The sequence below is a fragment of the Varroa jacobsoni genome, unplaced genomic scaffold (assembly GCF_002532875.2).
Source record: "Varroa jacobsoni isolate VJ856 unplaced genomic scaffold, vjacob_1.0 contig00285, whole genome shotgun sequence".
NCBI lineage: Eukaryota > Metazoa > Arthropoda > Arachnida > Mesostigmata > Varroidae > Varroa > Varroa jacobsoni.
In genome coordinates, this window is record NW_019214440.1 from 131,871 (window position 1) to 151,223 (window position 19,353).

Below are 19,353 nucleotides of genomic sequence, written 5' to 3' on the forward strand. Positions count from 1 at the left end.
CTAACAAATAAATAAACAAGGCGGGAGATGCGACGAGTGAGGCGATAACCTTCGCTATCTCAAAGGGAGACGGGAACGGACAGATGGACTTCCTTTCGGCAAATGGAGCAAACTGTTCTCGGTCACTAGCGCATATTAATAGAAATACTATGGAAAAACGACACCTTGAACGGCCAAATAGGTCTCTCACACAGCTTCTGTTTCGTCGTTTTGGCGAGTCTCGTTGACGATATGCGACTGCTTGGCCTGTCTGTCAGTCTATGCGGGCATAGCTACAACGAAAAAACATAGAAAAATTCTGCGATTGATGCTAGGTGTGGACCTCTTTGCCATGGCGCTGTGGTGTGTCACCTAGTACAGCGAACAACGGTATAATCTTCATCCGTCTTCTGAAAGCTTTCTATGGCATACCGAACGGCCAACGATAACTACTGCTGTTGCCGTTGTTGCGTCACGCTCATCCGAGCCATCACTGCGCGAACAAGTGATTCTGCTCTACAGCTATTGAAGAGAGGCTAGTGAGGCACATGGATAAGCCCCCATCTTTCTTCATTTCTTCAGTCGTTTGGTGAGAGAACGGGAGCTACAAGCGGGAAAAGAAGATACACCTGTATCTGTATAGGAAAATATGCTGATGCTCAATCGATTGATTCCTGCGGCACCACCCTCCACTAGAGGACATCGGCAGACCAGTGCTGGTTGGTTGGTCAAATTCGCCTTTTTGAACGCACACCCCCTACCACCGAAAAGTTGAAAATGTATGCCGTTATGAAAAAAACTATGTTCTGGCCCTTCAGCGACGCCTTTAATCAAAGATGTGCTGTTTAATTAGATCTCTGCATAGCGTAATACGAGAAGAGACAAATCTAAACCTGTGTTGGTCAAAACACATACAGCCCTAGTTGCTCAATCTGAGTGACATCGTTCTAACTTTCCCCGACTCCGTTACCGCTAGATCCGTTAAATGAGATTAGTTGTATTTTCAATTTGTCAGGTAAGTCAATTAGAATACTACGCGCTGATATTGGTTCACGAAATAAACAAGCCACATTTATTTTGAATCTGGATAAGGCATAATGCTTTTACGGACTTATGGAAGCTACCTTATAAGCCTAATTTTCTTTCCTTATTTTTGTTCTTTCTCCATCTTTTCCTCGACCTTCTCCTCCTCCAATAAAACCTCTTCCAGCGAAATCGCTGCTCTTGCTGCCACTGCTGTAGCCATGCCGCGTGATATTCAGCACGTTTATCTCATCCTGGTCGGTGGCTAGCTCTTCGTGTTCATTGTCCCTACTGTTCTGTTACTATTACGCTATGTTCCGTTCACGCTCACGCAGATCTTGCTAAAACAGATATTACCGACGACGCTACCATAGCCATTGCGCCGTACAGCGGACGTACAATATCACGAGCGTCATTATCAGCACACGGTGTATGGGCGCGCGTGCGCACAAATATAGTGATGAGTATGATCGCCGAATTGGCTATGGCCGGTTTTTGCTCCTCCTCATCGTCGTCAGAGGTGGCGGCGGACGCGGCAGCAGCAGGCAAAAAGTGACAACGAAATGGTATCTGACGTTCCTTGGCAAGCAATTTCTACTTCAACTGGGTTGCTAGTGCTCTTCTGTAGGTGTTTCCTGGAAACCAATCAGCCGAGTTTCTTATTCTTAGTTGGTGGATCGTATACGTCTTAGACAGGAGATTCATAAGGCTCTTGAAGAATCTTTTTGCGCTTTTATATCTTAATAATTACCGCAGTCACACACTGCACATATATATATATATATATAGACAGCATGATCTGACTAGATATACATTTACATGGGGTGTTCATGCATTTGCCGCACACAGTTTACAACCTTAATAATCTTGCGGTTGGTAATAGTAAATTACTATCTTCTATATACAAATTGTTACGATGATTACGCTTATTACCAATTTTATAAACTAAAAGATGCAAAAGTTAACTCAGTTCCTTTAGTAAAAGACTAAACTAAGTTACGAAGGGAAAAAGCTTCAAAACGGTAGGAACAGAATACATATAACCAACGAAGAGAACGTCTTCACGTCGATTGGGTCTTAGTCAGGGTCAGAAAACAGTATTTTTTTTAACTACATAATTGACTCAATATGCTCACGTGTTATACGGTCGACAAGTCCTGTGGGTAGACCCTCGAGAAAAATAATCACACATACATTCATGCAAATAGAATATTGCTGATAAAGACCTTACGCCGTGAGATATTTTTCGTTCCTGAGGTGTTCTTTCACAGTTATTCCCCAAATACAAATATGTCGTATCCTTCTTAGATAGAATAGATAGATAGATAAATAGACAGATGGATAGAAAAAGTCCTGTGAGTTCCGGATTTTTCATTCCTTTCGGAATTGCTGGTAAAAAACGTTTTAGTCAATCACCTTTGCTTTTGTTTATGCAGTGTCTTGAGTAACACCGGCTAGGTAGGAAAGTACATTTGTTAGTAATCGAACGCAGATATAAAGATCGATCGGAGCATTGTATTTTTATGGGTATATATTTCCTTTTGTTTTGCATCTACTTATCAAATCTGCTTTAGGTGCTCCATTCATGTTCTTGGAGCTTTGCAGCCGACACCGCCCTTGCAGGCCGTTGAAAGTTTCTCCATTCCATAGCAGTATTTATATTTAAAATTAGTATATATTTAAAATTATAACCAATCTGTATACATTTATTTACCCACAACAGCAGTCACTGGCCATTGTAGAACAACATCCTGCGGTTCTGTCTTTTATGTCGACGACAATGACTTATCTCGTACAAGCGATAACGAGGGTGGCAACGATATCAGAGATACCGCTATACTGAGCCATTGGTTAGCGCCGAACCTCCACTGCAAAAAGTAAAACAGTAATCCAGATCCTCCCTTTGGGTAGTCTTCTTCATTCGCATACATATGCAGTACAGTGATGTAACATGGCGTTTCTGACGAAATTGGCGACTTCCAGCTGCGATGGCTTTGTCAAGGTTGACTTTGCAACAGCAAGACGTATATCTGTCGGCCTATTAATGTTTGTATTCAGTAAACGGGTTTGTTGATGAGGGACCAAACGGGAAATATGGCCAAACTTGGCCTGACGCGCATTAGGTGAAGGATGCATCGGTGAAGAAGTAAATTGCAAGCGTATGTTACTGTATGTGTCATATAACTATATCTAATTATTTGCACGTACATGAGAGTTTGGCATGATTTTTTCTTATCAATTGCAAGAAAATAATATCAGTAGTTTATTTAATAAAAGACGCAACGTTCTATTTAGCAATAATTAATTCCTACGTACTTTTACTGTCACTCTTTGCGATTTTTCTAATCTCTAAACCAACGTACTTTTCTGTCTCGCCAGAAAATTTCACGTTTGGTATTGAAAAACCTCTCCAGACAATTTTCTTTCTTTGTCGTAGTAAATCCAAAACCGGCAGGTTAGCTGGCGATTTTTTAATGAGCGTTGCTATAACATCGAGAATATTGCTTACATTCAGGCGGCTATCGTTTTTATTTTAGGATTGAACAACTAGTTTCCGGATCGTGAATGAAATCACTTTGTACCCAGAAATACCTGCAGCAGTGCGACAACGAATCGCCCGTGTTCTCAAACGTGGTCGATTCACGCACGAACACCAAGCTTGAATAGCAAGGAGACACCAACAGTGACATCGCGAACGATTTTCAATATCCGCTGCAGGCGGTCCTGCCACAGATCAATCCACGAAAAGAAGCAGTCAATGATAACCCTAAAGTGGCCTGATTGTCGTTGATGAGTCGGAGCAGGCATGCGTCTGATTGCCCTGATTAACTACCTAGCAACTTTGCCTTCAACTGTATCTCCTTTTTCAGGTTCAGGTTTAGGTTTTTTTCTTTCGTCTCCTTCGCGTTTTTCTCTTCTTATTGATTGAAGATCAGCCAACTGTCTACCTTAAAGCTAGTCTGTCTTCTCTCACGCGTTCATCCTTCCGGCTCTTCTCGACTGATTTGGCGGGCGGTTACTGCTTACCTAACCATATATCGATCCCTCGGCTGCTCCTGCTGCCGCCGCCGGACTTTTCGCTGAAGATGAATCCTCTGCTGTCATCTAGTAGGCCACTTCACTGGCACCACGCGATGCATGATGAACATGTGGGAGAGTGAACACTAAGCTATTCTGTTTACGAATGGCAGCACGTGGAGTACGCGGCTCGCGCTTACTCTATCTCATTATTGTTCCTGCTGGATTCAAAGTAACGCCATTGGGAACACGCTTACGCTGCCGGCATCGAGCGTCTGCACTTATTCCTCGCGATTCGTCCGCAACTCCTCCATGGGGGTACGTCATAGGAGCCCTTTGGGGGCGACGAAAAGCCATGAACAAGCCGCCACTTTCTCGCTTTCAGTGGTTTCAGATGTGCCTGCCACGGGAGATCACTTTTTGTCCGCAGCTGCAAGCCAGACGTCAACTGGGTCATTCGACGTTGGTTCTAGCTAACCATTCGGATCGCCGTTGTTACGCTGGTAATTACAGATACAGATATCTATGCACACAGCCAGTGCCCGGCAGGGCCAGTGAAGCACAGGAAAATCAGCCAGAGTGATTTCTATTCTACTAATCGAATGCTGGTGAAAGTGCCAAGAAGACAAAGTAATACCAGTCGGTGTTCTCTCAGCTGGCTGACGCGAGGCGAAGGCGGTCGAACAGAAGATAGCACTCGTAAGAACAATCGCTCTGTAATGGACGACACTGAGTCAATGTGCATTCGCGTGTTACACCTGCAGGTGATGAGTAATAAGACATCGCTGCCTTAACCATTGTTTACGCTAGCCTAGTCTGAGAATATGCTTAGCTGTCTGTCTGATTTCTCAAGGACCCATGTCACTTACGTATCGAGCCTCCACCAGGTCGGCTCGTTTTTGCCTCGTAAAATCGTTCTTCCAATCTCGCCGTCATGAAATTGCGATCTCGTTGTTCAACTTTCCTCCAAATAAACTTAGGTACAGCTGTATCATACTCGATTGAAGGAACTGAAGTTATTTGTTAACATCATCTGCAACATTAACGTTATCATCCAGAACATCGGCTGGCAATAATGATTTCGGGTGATGACGGATGAGGTCCACAACAGCTGATCTTTTATTTTTGCCCATCACTACATGCGTTACTTCATCTCTTCATCACCTAGGTCGCTAACTAGCCGGCTCGCATGTTTCGCAAGCAAGAATCCTCAAATCCCACATCGGGACGCATCAGAAGCAGCGACAAAAAATAGTTCGCCGGACGCACGGACGTCTGTTCGCTTCATGATCCGATAACGATCTTCAGCGATAGCGCTTACTAAATTAGCTAAGCAGACGAAGTAATAGACACCACCATAAAGGTGGTGACAATGACGATCATAATCATCATGCCGGTTGTTTACTTTAGATAGCACTGAGCTGGTTAATAAACTTGGAACAAGTATATTTTTAAACCGGTTGTTGTGTAACAGATAAATCTCACCGGCTACCTTTTTGCCCGCTATACGGACTCGTATGCAGCTGCATAGCGTTATATGCGCCCTCCTATACGAGCTGGTCGCCGCTGATTTCCTTGTCAGGTAATTCTATACAAAACAGATACACCAAATAACTGAGGATTTGAATAGTCAGAGAATAGACTATTCGTCTAGTGCACCAATATTATACATTTTGGCCCTGTATTTGTCATTCTACTGAAGACTTCCACATGAATTTATTTTGCAAACACAGGCTTCAGTTGTTTACCCCGCTGGTACACACTAAAACTTCGCTTGTCTGATAGACTTTTGTCTAGAAACAGTTTAATATTGATTGCGTATTCCTTCTCAATGACATTAATAATGAGATGAACCTACTAGATTATACACGTAGCTCCAGTTGACGAAGCCCACAAACCGGGATGCAGTTAAATATGGCACCACACCTGTTGGCCTATACCACTTGCCGAAAGATGCGAAACAAGTATTGCCCACGTGTCATTGATAGCCTATATGATGGGGTTTTTATACGTGACCACGTATTGCCAAAGATCCTCGGTTAAAGTCGTTCTGGGTCAGAAACAAACGGTTCGTCTTTGCTTTTTTCCTTAACGCAAATTGCACTTTGTGACAGAATGACTTCAGATTTCAATCGAAGTGTACCGACATAAACAAGATCATTTTCGCTACCAACCTGCCTTGTCATGCACCGCCCTCGCTCGTCCGTCTGTATAGCCCTCCGCTCGTTTCATAATCTAAGCGACAGCTTACACACTTTCTGTGTTTGCCTTTTTGTGGACGTCGAGTCACGCTAAAGGCCGATAGCAGCGATAGCAATGGCATCTAGTCACGGCTCTCTCGAGCATCCCCGGAAAGTCTTTGCATATCAAGGACTTCTGCTGTGATTTAAGTTCGGACACCGGAAGCGAGATTACCTTCTGTTAACGTGTATGATGAAGATACACGTCCCGGTAAGCTAAACTGTAGCGTAACTGAGTAAAAAAGATGCTAGCTCTATTGAGAGTGTAGGAGGACGCCTTTGTCTTCATTATTAGCTATGTCAACGTTGTCGCATAAGTTGTTCTCGGAAGAGACTTATTCGACATTATAGCCGATTGACATATTAGTAAAAAATAAATAAAGCAGAATAAAAACACAAAGTACCCAAACGTTACAGCATCACTAACATTTTGGCTGCACCAACAATCTATGAAAGATTGGATGAAATCGTGATGTCATGGATGTTTATAAATACAAAGCAAAAGTTCTCATTTTGGCGATAGCTAAACAAGTTTCTGGCCGATTTAGTAATGCACGACTAGCGAAAAGTCAACTATTTTTGAATCGAAAAATGCGTATTTGGTAGATTTAAAAATGCGCGCGCATATGATGCCGTATCTTAACACCTGCCCTACAACTACCTCATCTTCTGTATGCATGTTGGGTTTCTCTGTAGAAGCCAAGTTATAACACCCTATCAGCTAGCACATGTCATAAAATCAATAATATTATTATTATTATTATTATTATTACCATTTTGTTACCATTATTACCACAATGATTTCGTAATGTACGGGCCTTTTAATTGTTATCGCCATGATTATTATCTTACTAAGATTATCGGCACAAGTATTCGTTCGTTTTGGTTCATTCGATAGAGGCATAGTTCTTTCTGTTCATAAAATCTTCGTTCTTCGTGATCCTCATTTACAGCTACAGCGACATCACTACTATCATCGCCATTAGTCGTTCAAACATTACTCGTTTACCGACGAAGCGCTGCAAGTTCGGTTAGCATCAATACAGCCAGCATATACATTACATAATCGAAACGAACGGTATAGGCTGCGGGAGTGCGCCGCCGTTAAGGGAATATCTAGGCGGGCGAGCTCTGCTGCGCAACAGTCTGTACAGGCATCGTATTTGTGGTGAAGATTCACTGAAGAGCGCCTGTTGATCGGTATACATGTATGGATGATTCTGAAGCGGGAGACGGAGCACGTTCGGGCTTCCGCGTAAAAAAGAAACACAGAGAGCGAGCTACTTTCAAAATAAGTTTCTTGCTCAGGCCGCAAACTACGATAATGACAACAACGACGACGACGACGACGACGAACACCGCGACGAGCTTGACGAGGTCGAAAGGAGAGCTTCTGTAATCTGGGCGTCTTTATGTGTCTGTGTTGATGGTCTGTGCCTTTGCCCGTACGACGATTTTTAGCTCAACCGGTACACTTGTGCACGTTATGCCGGCGTACGTGTACAATATTCGAAAGGATATTGCCCGGTCGCATATCGAAAATTGGAAATACAGAAATCTTTTGATTGTCCAACTTCCAGAAGCCGAGCGGAAAGCCAGTTACTAACCAGCTAGACAGTTAACTATTCAGTGAAGTACGGAGGCAGATACGATGGTCGAACTATTCCATAACCAACGATACCATACCAATACTTGTAGGTCGTTGAAGCTACTTACTCGCTTTTAGAAGCATCTCGCCTCTTCTTTCTTTCTTTCTTTCTCATCGTTTTGTTCACTAGGGATACGCCGGATCCGGATGTTTGCACAACTACACAAGGTTGTACGGAAGATAGCAAGATGACGTTAGTTTATATTCTATGTATAGGAATCTAACGTGTTTTTGATAACCAATACACACTTGACTATTTGCTACGTTAACATGATAAACTGGTACCAACGAATTTGTAGGAATATATTGCTATCCTTACGGTTATTATTATCGCGGTTTTGCATTGACAATATAAATGTTTTTCAGTAGTATACATAGACGTACAACAATTGGACCGTCGAAATAGGACAAGTGAATTAAAGATCTACAGCTTCTTCAATAGATCTTCCGTAATGTGTCTCTCTGACAAAATTTCGAGTGTCGAATGCAGATGTAAGGGAAAGAAATGCCAGTCCGGGGAACGTATGGTGCTGAGCAGACGCTTCCAGACCAACCGCAAAGCTTACTACGGTCAGCTCAAGCGATCACAGCTCTGCGTCTTCGACGATCCTAATAAATGACAGAATCAACAGATCGTTGTCGGATCGATTTTTAGTATCCCACAAATTACAGATACTGTATAGGAACCGCTGGTCGACCTAGGCAGCCTAAAGTGGCAGGTGTTCTTTCCAGAAGCGGTGGACACCACTGAGCAATTCTATGGAGCAAGACTCGATAGCGCTGGCGGCTGATGCAAAATTTCAGTTGAGTTTCCTACAAATAATCCTTGCAGGTTGTTGGTACATAAAGTTTAACTTCTACGTGTAGTGACGTGTTAAGAAGCCTCCAGAATGGTGATCCTTCATTAGTTGTTTTAACCATTTCAGCCTCAAGCGGCGTTTCCATTTTTACTTAGCATATTCAATCCAAGATGTCGCCTTGCAGACGCCACCGTCATATATGAACGATACAGAGAAACTGTATCCATTGTATCGTTGTTGTGAATACAAATTTCCCGTTAAATAGCATTCTCTCAGATGATCATGCTAATGCCCGCCTAAATATTCTATTTGCCCGCTGTATAGAAATCCGCGGCATTCACCTTATAAAAACTGAATTTGTATTCGCCCCACATGTCTGATTAGTCCCCGCACGCTTATACCGACACAGACGCCCACAGACGCAGACACATGCGCAGGGACACTCAATTATAGCTGACTCCTCCCCCCGTTCCTTCCTCCATGGCCTGTCAGCAAAGGATGCAAATTTTCCAGTTCGTTCATCATCACCTTCAACATCACTCGTCGTTAATGTCCACGTCTCACTTGTGCAAGTAAATCTACACGGATCTAAATAAGTATCTATCCTTCTGTATCTGTCTGTCTTCACGAATAATGTTATAAACAGCTCGTGTAGTTTGTTGCAGACATTGTGACAGGCTCAGTGTCGTTCGCTGCCCGGTTTCGATACTTAAACGAGCGAATTCGCTCAATCGATCGTCATACGTTGCCGTTGACTATGTGAAGGCGGCGGTAAACTTTTCAAATTCAAACGGTTCCCTCCAGTCAACAAATTGGTGAGCCAACGAACGCTTTACCTTCCCACCGAGCTACGTCTGGTGCTATTAAGCGGATAAAAAAGAAAAAAACTACTTGTCAGTTGGAATCCGATCAAAGTGTGTGCATATAGAGATGTATTAAGAAATTTCCACTCCGCCTAAGGGTGTAACTGTGCAGTCTCGTCTGTTGCGTGGATACTCCTCTTTCCAAACTATAACTATGATTGGAAGTCCATTGTTGATGCAAGCGTCGTCTCTGTTCGCCGTTGCTGCTGGCTAATTGACATTGAGTCGTCGCCGGCGGAGTGGCAGGCTGGCAGGCAGGCAGGCAGGCAGACGAGCGATCGCTATAGAAGAATTCAATTTCAATTGTCATCGAAATGTTATTGTTTCGTTGCTGGCCAGATCGCCGTCTACTCGCGCTGTCGCCCCCGTTTGCCGCCCAGCTTATAGCAGCAGTGAATAAGGCATCTCCACTTACACGCTTGCGAGCTCATCTTCCCAGTCGCTTTACCTTCTTGTTCTTTTGTGTTTCCACTGCTACTTTCGTTGGTTTGTTGATCTCTTTTCGCAGTTTCACTCTTATTGGATGCAGCCTCTGCCCCTGCTTGCATTGTGAAGGGGCTTCACCGTGGATGCCCCGGCCCTAGTTCGCCACAGTCGCGATTCTGTTCGTCGAAGCGTCGTCTGCTTTCTCGCATGCTCACTCGTTTACTCGGGAAGTACTCAAAGGGCGTGTCTCGCAGTGAATTTTTACCTCTTGAAACGGCAGGCGATATAGAGACGCAAGAACAGAGTCGAAGATAATAGTCTTCGTAAAAAGACAATCTTCACTCTCTTTTTTCCAGGTCTTCGTCTTTAGCCATCATTTCTAGTCGTCCACCCGTCTATTCCGATTCGTCCCTTTCGCCTGCTTGTCGATGCGTCTGTATCTCGTGTGCAGCAGAGGGATTGAGCACGAGAACTGCCCCTCTCCCTATTGCTGCTGCTGCTGCTTTTCGCTGGGGCGAGCGGCCCAGTGGAAGCGCGTCAGCGTTACTTTGCTTTCTATGCAACGCGGAGCTACGCGTACAAACAGCGGCTACGAAACAAATCAAGTGGCTGTTCTGTTCAATTTCCAAACAATTCTCCATCTGAATAACATCCCTTCGCGCTTCTTGTCTTCCTAACTTTGTCGTCACTCTTTGCCCGGCGACAACGGAAAAGACACAAAGGCCAGAATAGGCAAAAGAAAGCAGAAGGGGCAGCGACTTCGGTAGAGGTCCCCCGCAAGGAAACCACTCGTTCGTTGTCAAGGGAACATGAGGGAGAAAACGCCACAAGCCGAACCCGATTGAGTCTCTGGCTCGCCGCCGCTTGCCATAGGACAAAAAAAAGAAACTTCGATTCGCCTTTGTCTCCGCTCTATCCAGTTCGGTGGTAATATGTACTGCCACAGCCAAGTCGCTACGGTCGAAATCGTCAGCTGTTTTTGCCGTTTCTCATAGCGATGATGCTGACGGCTATGCTTTTCGAGACATCGCTGATGCTGTGCTTGGCGGTGGTGGAAGAGGCGCAGCTGGAATAAGAGGCGAAAACGAATGTTCATCGTTATAGCCAATGAGTGGGCCGGACGACGACAAGTGCCGGTCCAGTCGTCCTAGTCCGAGTTCATTCTAACGAGGAGAAAAAACGAAAACAAAAACAGCGTAACTACCGTTCGCTTTCGCGCACGATTACCACAATCGATCAGGCGGGCCGACTTCTCGACAGTGCGTGGATAGTATACTTACTAGCTTTTCTAGCCTCGCTCTTGATTTTATCTGTTTCACCTTTTTTCTATTTTGTAGTTGTGCAGTTTACTCTGCTTGGTCTCTGATAGGCCAATAGGCTTGTTCGAACTAGCTTCGCTGCTCGAGGCAAGGCAAGGCGAGCTGAGCGCGGCAACACCACACATTAGTACGTTGGAATTTTTGCCCGAAGCAATCGAGGTTGTTCAAGCTGCTAATTATGATGATACCGTCGCTGTGACGGACTCTTGTAAGATGCAGATGGCTCGCTCCATCCATCTAGCAAGAGCGGTGCGGCACTAAGTGGACAGCGGCTGAGCAGAATTTGTCCTTCTGCCCGCCAAAAAGGGAGCAGCTCCTTCGCTCTAGCAGAGAGTGGATATGCAAAGGCCCTCGATACGTTTTTAATCGGTTGTCCTTGGTTCTGGTTTCACCGGACGATCATCATCTACAGACCAGCGCATTTCCACTCACTCGCTGATAACGACGAAGATGTTCGCTGGCCATGCAAATACACACTTCCTGCGTTACGGAACAACGTGTTCCTCCTAAGACAAGGGGCAAATCTACGAATCGGCAAAGGTAAGAGGCGGCGTCTAGAACACGACCACCCGATAAGTATAATGGACCGATCGCAGGAACAATTCCTCGTCTGATGGTAGTGAGGCAGTTAGTAGCAAATACTGCTACATTATCAACTGTGATAGAATTGAAGACAAACGCCCTCACCATCATCGAACCAGGTAACATTGAAGGGAACAATCTCTGTAACAGAACACCATCGGGCAGCATCTGCCAAAGAGGTTGCTGCAGGGGTTTAGAGGAACAGATAACGCTACATTCCTGGGAGTTATAAGCAGCAGCGGCAGCATCATGGAAATCGTAACCATCTGGCTCAGTTGCAGCCTAAGGCAACAGCAGCTGCGGCTACAGCTAAAGGGGCTTCTTAACAGGACAACTTGGCCAGAAACTAGATCGTCGGAAGACAGTGGCCAACAATAGCTTTCTGTAGCAGTTACTATTTATATATACTACAGACGATTGTCTCCGTAGGCTGCTTCTGTGTCTGCCGCTACTCTATTCAAGCGTCTTCACTTGTACTTTTATCGTACTCTTCCGTTTCCCCCTTCGCCCATCGATTTATGCGGTCAAAAATATAATGATACTGATGATGATTGTAAGATAAGATCGTTGTCATGAGAACGACACGTTGACATGAACTAAACCGGTGCCGCTGACCTATTCCGTTAAAGTGTCCACTGAGCCTATCCATATATATATATATATATATATATATATGTGTATATTTATATTGTTATTGTCATAAGTTGGTTCAATAGAGAAGGTGGCTATAATAAAGAGTTAAAGTATCCACTGCGAGGATAGTTTTGTAAATTTAGTTCTTCATAGCCATAGCTTTTCATTGATCTTGATCCAAATCAGACTTATTTCACGGGTGATACCTCTGTCACAATACGACGTCTCATCTCGGCCATTGAGCTACGCATATTCACACCATTGTGCTAATGCATTCGGGAGCTCCAGAGGAGTCCAGCTATCAATAAAAGATTTAGCCAAATAGGAAAATTTGAAATGGCGAACTTTCTTTTTGATCGACGTTCCTAGTAGGACATCCCTGAATAAAAATACAATGCAAAATGATGTGTTTTTCAGTATGTGCGTTTTTAGCTAGTGAGTTCAGAATTTTGAATAAGAACACGCAACAAAAATAGGGTGATAGATGAGATATGTCTATTAGACGTTCCAGCAATGATACGCACACGGCCTAAAATGCACCTATTATTATAGATATGTACAAGTTATTCTAACTCTATAGCCTATAGCTGTTATTCAGTATAAGCTAGGCATAACGGTTATAAATTTACCGCATAATTTCTGTAGTCATAATTTTGCGGGGCATAAAACCAGCCTTTGCTTCTTTTTCTAATAAGAAAAGTTGTCTATTGCCATCATCAGCGACGCATCTGAGATACAGTATGTACAAAAGCTCTCCAGTATATTACGCAGTACGCAAACGCTCAATACTACTACTACTACTCTACTACTACTACTACTCTACTACTCTACTACTCTACTACTCTACTACTACTACTACTACTACTACTATTACTACTACCAGTAGTAGCCTCATAGCTTGATATGGTACAGCTTTGTGTATTCGAACAAATCGTGCAGCGTAATATTCTATATAGCAGAAATAGTTTAGCCAGACACTTGTTTATTGACGTCGCTAGTGCAACGGTGCCTGTGTCGGCGCACTGCTCCAGCAACAGCTCCGTTGAGCCGTCGCCGTCAAGCAATAATAACCGATGCCGCCACGGTCCGCCTGTGTCCCTGAACCTGACCCAGGCCGTGGTCAGAGTCGTCGAGCCCCGGCCCAACTTCAGCCTTCCAACACTCCGTCGAAATGCTAAGCTTTTATCCTCACCTTCTACACGTCCGCAAGTCCTTTCACTCTTCCGGCGACTTTGTCCGTAAAGCCGCAGCTGACAGCAGCTAGATCCCAGTAAACGGAATCGTAGTAGAAAATAATGGAGGCTTGAATCAGTGACGCCGACTGCTCGTTTGCCCGGCAGACACAAAAAAAAGCCGGTTCACAGACACGCACACGCGTCTATACACAGCATATCTCTGGAATAGAAAGAAAGGGTAGAAGTCGTTCTAGAAGAAGACGAAAATGTCGCTGAATCAACTCCGGCTGACCGCACGCCGCGAGACAAGCCCAGAGAAATCCATAGTATACTATGGATTTCTCTATATATGTATGAAGTAAAAAGCGAACTCTGCTACGGAAACCACGAAGTTGTGGGTTCGGTGCTATAAGTGAAAAGCATCAACCAACCGTTCTTGCCAAATTAGATTATTGGAAACAGATGGTAATACAGAATGGCGCGCTATCGACAATGGAAACCGTAGTTTCTGCAGTTTTTCGTGGCCAAACCTATTTCCAGTCGGCTGTAATGATCTAGCTATGCATATTACCAATATTTATCCTCGGCATCGTGGTTCCTATCCGTCTCAGTAACAGAGACAAAGGTAGCAGCCACAGAAAGGTTCAATGGCGCAGGGTGCCCTCACAGGGACCACACTGACCGAACTGACTAATAATATTTACAGCTAAATATATTCCGATACGTTTCTGGTTTGATAGTTCCGATGGGTGAGACGGCGACGAAAATAATGACAACAATGCCGTTGCGTTTGCACATATATATACTTTCTTACTTGTAAAAGAACATGAGCGACATACTCAATGACACACTACAGCTGTTGCCAAATATTTTGTATAATCAATACATTGTAACAACGTCCTCAGTTGTCCGAAGCGCTTTTCTTGGCCGGATATAGTGAAGCCACCCATCGGTAATAGGCAACAGCAAGGCTCGTCAGGAACAACGACCAGGCTATCACGTTCTATTGTCGTATTGTGCGTGCGGTAGTGGCCGGATTTGTATACATATATTTATTTACGACAAATCTGCCACTGCGTTTCGCTGTGTGTTACGCTAGTGCTGCTTTAGTACAGGCACCAGGCCGAGGCGCTCGAAGGCGGACTAGTCGATGGAGTAACGTGCCGCGAACACGTTCGATAGCCATTTTCTCGGTGCCGCTCACGATCCAGTGTCGCCATCCATCGTACGGGCCGCGATGTCATGCATTTTAAAATTGTCTCGTTGAAATTCTGAAAGAATACAGAATTTTCATGTAGGATATGAGTCCGAAATCTTGATGGTGTGATATTAGAACAAAGATGGTGACGATAAAAAAAAAATGCCACATGCTAGCGCTTAAACAATGTTTAGGCAATAAGTTTGCCTCGCGTCTGCTAGCAACAGCTGGAAATACCTATTATCACTAATCGCGTTTTGGCATGAACGCGCAGTACATACGTAGCCGCATAAGCTTTGCAGTGAAAATAAAGAAAAACGCATGATTATCTATTTTCCATAGTTGTCAAGGTCAAATACCGTGTAAACGATAGGGATGATGGCGTCGGTGACATTAAAGTGGCACATCCGAAGGGGCCGGTATAAGTGGAACTAAAACTTTGCGACAGGTAAGGTTAGATTGAAACTGTTGGGTGTTGCCTGTGCTAGGGGATATTCGCTTAGAGGGCTATGCATATGTGTGAATCAACTGCGACTGACTATATCAAGTGGTGTACTTTTTTTACTCGTTAAGTAATTCTCCTTGACTTGCGTAGGATAAGGCCAATGTGTATTTTTGTCGAAAGGTACAATGATGCCATTGGTTTTCGTTAGTGGTAATGAGGCTAAGATTGAATAGCCGACGGATTAACTGGACCAGTTTATGGTTCGCTCCACAGCGTAAAAAAGCACTCTCGTGTTATTTTGCTATTTTCAAGTATTACCTGAATCAGCAAGCTGTGAAAAGTTTCTAAAAACGTAGCATACACATAGTATTATGTAGTCACTGTTTTCAAAGTCCTACCGAACGCTGGACTATGCCATTTTTCCCTAAACAGTATATACATTCAGCAAATGCGCCCTTATCAGCGTCATTACTCTGAGCTTTGAGTCTTGCGCGGCTGACTAGTGAGGCTTACCAGATCCTTGGAAGCATCATCGCCCACCTTTACGTAACTTTGTGTTTTCCGCCAGTTCTTCTTTGCATCATCGTCTTCTTCTGAAGATGACGAAAAAAAGATCACTCACGATATCCTATCTCATACGCTTCGACGTCTCATCACACCGCATCATATTTGATGCTGCTGTTGCTGATGGCGCGCATCGGTACTCTTAGTTATTTGATATAATATATGTACATATGTTACGATTGGCTTCTTGGCTTGGTCTGACTTGAGCCTGGAGATGTCGTGGCTACCGGCGTTATTACGTATCTCGTTTTTTTGTTGTCTTCACCGTCGTGAAACTTTTGTTCCGTAGGCCTTTCGCCGTGGTACTGGAAACAACAACAACAACTGCTGCTGCTGCTGTTGCAGCTGTTGCACAAGAGAGTAGTATCGTGAGAGCGCCTGCCAGGAGCGTCGGCAACAGCGGCAGCAACGTTTTCCGCTGTGCGTGGGACTTTTTTAGAGGCCGGGAGCAGCAGCTGCCGCGGCGGCCGCCGCAGGAAAGCCAGCGCCATCAGTAGCAGCAGTTCCACAACGGAACGGGACGAAAAGAGCGAGACGGGTATGGGCACTGCGCGCATTGGCCTTTGTGTTGGGCCCATCCGGTCGATCTGAGTCGATGCGGTTAGGCTTCTCCACTCCTTTTGCTTCCCGATCCACTTCAGCGGCAGCAGAAGAAGCCAGGATATCAAGAACGCCGCCAACAATAACAACGATAGCGCAAGCGGCAAGAACATATCGACGCTGGCCAGTCATCGTCATCGTGTCCGTTCTCCTTCTCCACGCTTTCTTCTTTCCTTCGGAGTCAACCGTCAGGTCAACCGGCAGGTTCAACTCCGTGGCATAGCAGCGGCACCGGCAACAGTAGCAACACCCCGTTTGTTGGCTGTCTGCCTGGCTGGCCGGTCGGCTGCTCCCAGTTCGTCTCGAATGCTACCGCTGCAACAACTACCCATTTGAGAAGTGCAATTGCAGACCGCCCTTCACTCTAGCCCTTCCAGCAATCAGCCGCACGAACGTCGCTAGCACGGTACGACACTATGCGGCAACCGCTACCTGTTCTTGCTTCCAGCCCGTCACGGAGGCTGGCCATTCTGAAGCTTATTCCAGCCCGGACATCTCATAGTCTATTCCAGCGCACTTTGGCTCTCTGCTACTCGAGACGACGCTACGGATAATGTTGACATGTGTTGCGATTCCACACAGACACACAAGATGGATAGAAACACAAATGCGCACGCAGAGCGCAGAACCAAAACGACTTTTCTGAGCCGTTTGTGTTCTGAAATTTCTTTCCGATCGTGCTCGTCCGCTCGTCCCAGTCGAGCCAGAAATCGTCTGCGATACAAAGGACACATAACAAAAATGCTGCTGTTATTCTCGCTGCTTCTGCTGCCTGGATCACTGTCGCGTCATTTCGATTTACAGAGTCGCTGTTGCATTTGATTGCGTGCGAGCTCAGCTCGTACGGCGTCAACATACGCGCTGAAAAGCAGGAATCCCACGAAGTCAATCGCCAGTAATCGTAGCTGAAGGCTACGACCGTTTTATCATACCACCTGTTGTCCACTGATCCAGTTACTAGTAGGTCTGAATTGCCCAGCCTGTTCGGACGTTTGTAGTCACTAGTATTGCGACTGTTGCAGTTTCGTTATTAGTTCTATTAGTTCTGGAAGTTGGAGCTGAGAGCATCCGGTGCCGTTCGAAGTGACGCAGATAAATGCCCCTTTGTCTAGCTGCGTGTCCGCCCCTTCCGTCGCTTCTCACTGCGCTCAACTTGATCATCTTTCCGACACTCGGCCAACGTAGGCCTTTTTCAACCACTAGTGTCTGCGGCAGCGATGATGACAGCGCACAAACGCCTAGAGCGCGGATGCCACCTTTCAGACATTACACTGCTACACAGTAGAGAAAATACGGGAGTGTGATACCACTGTTATTATTATATAATTCTAGATGGGCATAGATAGCGCAAGGGCGCATCGTCGTTGTTATCTTTTAGCTGTTGCCATTACACCGTACCCGCCGCTGCTCGAGCGCGAATGAATGACTGTTACTCGTCCGACGTTGAATTAGCTACGTACTATCATCATTTACCTTCTTTCAAAGTAATCACATTAACAGTAGCGCATTAGCAAAAATTATGCCGTATAGAATCGCCTCTTGTAATCCTGGACTCTAACTCGCTCTTCAAACATGACGGCAGTGGCGGTAGCAATAACAGCAGGACAACAGACACGCCCTGTATAAACAACTCAAATCTTGACACTGTCTTAAACGTTGACAGAATAGGCATTCCGGTCATCAGCAGCTTTTTCTATTGCGTCACATCTACCTCTGTTCAACTGCTACCATAGAAAACGCACTGACTTTAGACTTTAGATGATCGAAATCATCTACGACGGCGAGAACTAAACTGATCAACGTGGGGCAAAGTTCGTTAAGAAATCTTCTTAAAACTATTTAGTCAGTCTTGAATTGTTCTTCCATGGCAAGGAGTAGGACGTTTTCCTCGTTGTCCATATTGAACTGTGCCTTAACCAATGTCCGATGACGACAAGTAGCAGAAGAGTCAACAGAGTAGATGGAATTGTATAACGGTCGGCTTAAAATGGCATGCGTGCGACATCACTCGAAGCTCCCAACACAACAACGTATTGGTCCTACATTTGCGACGAGAGAACGAAAGAAGCTTTCTCTAGAAATACAATTCTATGAAAAGTAAGGCATTTTATTTTGCATAAACGGCTTATCAGCTGGTTATAAAACGGTCCAGTTGGCATTACAGACCGTCGAACAAACTGAAATCAATATAGGGAAGCAAACTATAAAACTAAGATTTCTATTCATTGTATCTAGTTAGCTCGGTCGCTTCCGGTCGAATAGTGAGTTTTATATATTAACTAGCCGATGGCTATGCGTGTCTGTGCTATCATGAGTCGCAATAATCGCCACCCCCGTATTCTCGCACCCCCCCCCCTAGGAGCCTTCGGCACGCTAAGCAATCGCGGGTCTACAGTGATGCTGAAACGCACACACACATACACACATGCATGAATGCGACGCACCCAGGTCCTGCACTATCGCATAAGGAAAGAAGGCAGCACTTCTGCCGTCCTATCTCCCTTTTTCTCTCGTTGTGTCGTGTGGCCGCCTACTTGTTCGAATATCCCTTTACAGCAGTCATCGGTCTCCCGACACACACATTTACTGAATTCAACGCAGCAACAAACCCGTCCTTAGAAACAGCGAGTGAGAAGACAAGCCATCCTTTATAGGACAAGAGAGGACTTTGCAAAGGTCTTTCAAGCAGGGAATATTTCTCCAAAGACGGCTCTAAAGATCTTCAATGTTTGCTGGCCTGCTCAGTGACTTGCTTAGGGATTGTTGCTTCCTTTCGGACCTTCTGGCAGCAACGGCAGCGTTACCCGTCTCGGCAGCCTCGCTCGGAGTAGACCAGTAAC

The 19,353-nt window shown here is 45.0% G+C and overlaps 2 long non-coding RNA genes across 3 annotated transcripts; both read right to left on the reverse strand.

Annotated features, from left to right (window-relative positions):
• Window positions 1–1,022: 1,022 nt before the first annotated feature.
• On the reverse strand, window positions 1,023–4,016 carry LOC111271020 (uncharacterized). Of its 2 annotated transcripts, XR_002686605.1 has the most exons (3): window positions 3,319–4,016; window positions 2,717–3,111; window positions 1,023–1,637 (listed from the first exon to the last, which is right to left on the reverse strand). It is a non-coding gene; the product is annotated as an uncharacterized LOC111271020 (long non-coding RNA). The 2 variants fall into 2 exon arrangements; XR_002686604.1 differs by having other exon boundaries at window positions 2,717–4,016.
• A 10,474-nt stretch (window positions 4,017–14,490) lies between these two features.
• On the reverse strand, window positions 14,491–17,668 carry LOC111271015 (uncharacterized). Its single transcript, XR_002686601.2, has 2 exons — window positions 15,863–17,668; window positions 14,491–14,977 (listed from the first exon to the last, which is right to left on the reverse strand). It is a non-coding gene; the product is annotated as an uncharacterized LOC111271015 (long non-coding RNA).
• Window positions 17,669–19,353: the final 1,685 nt, after the last annotated feature.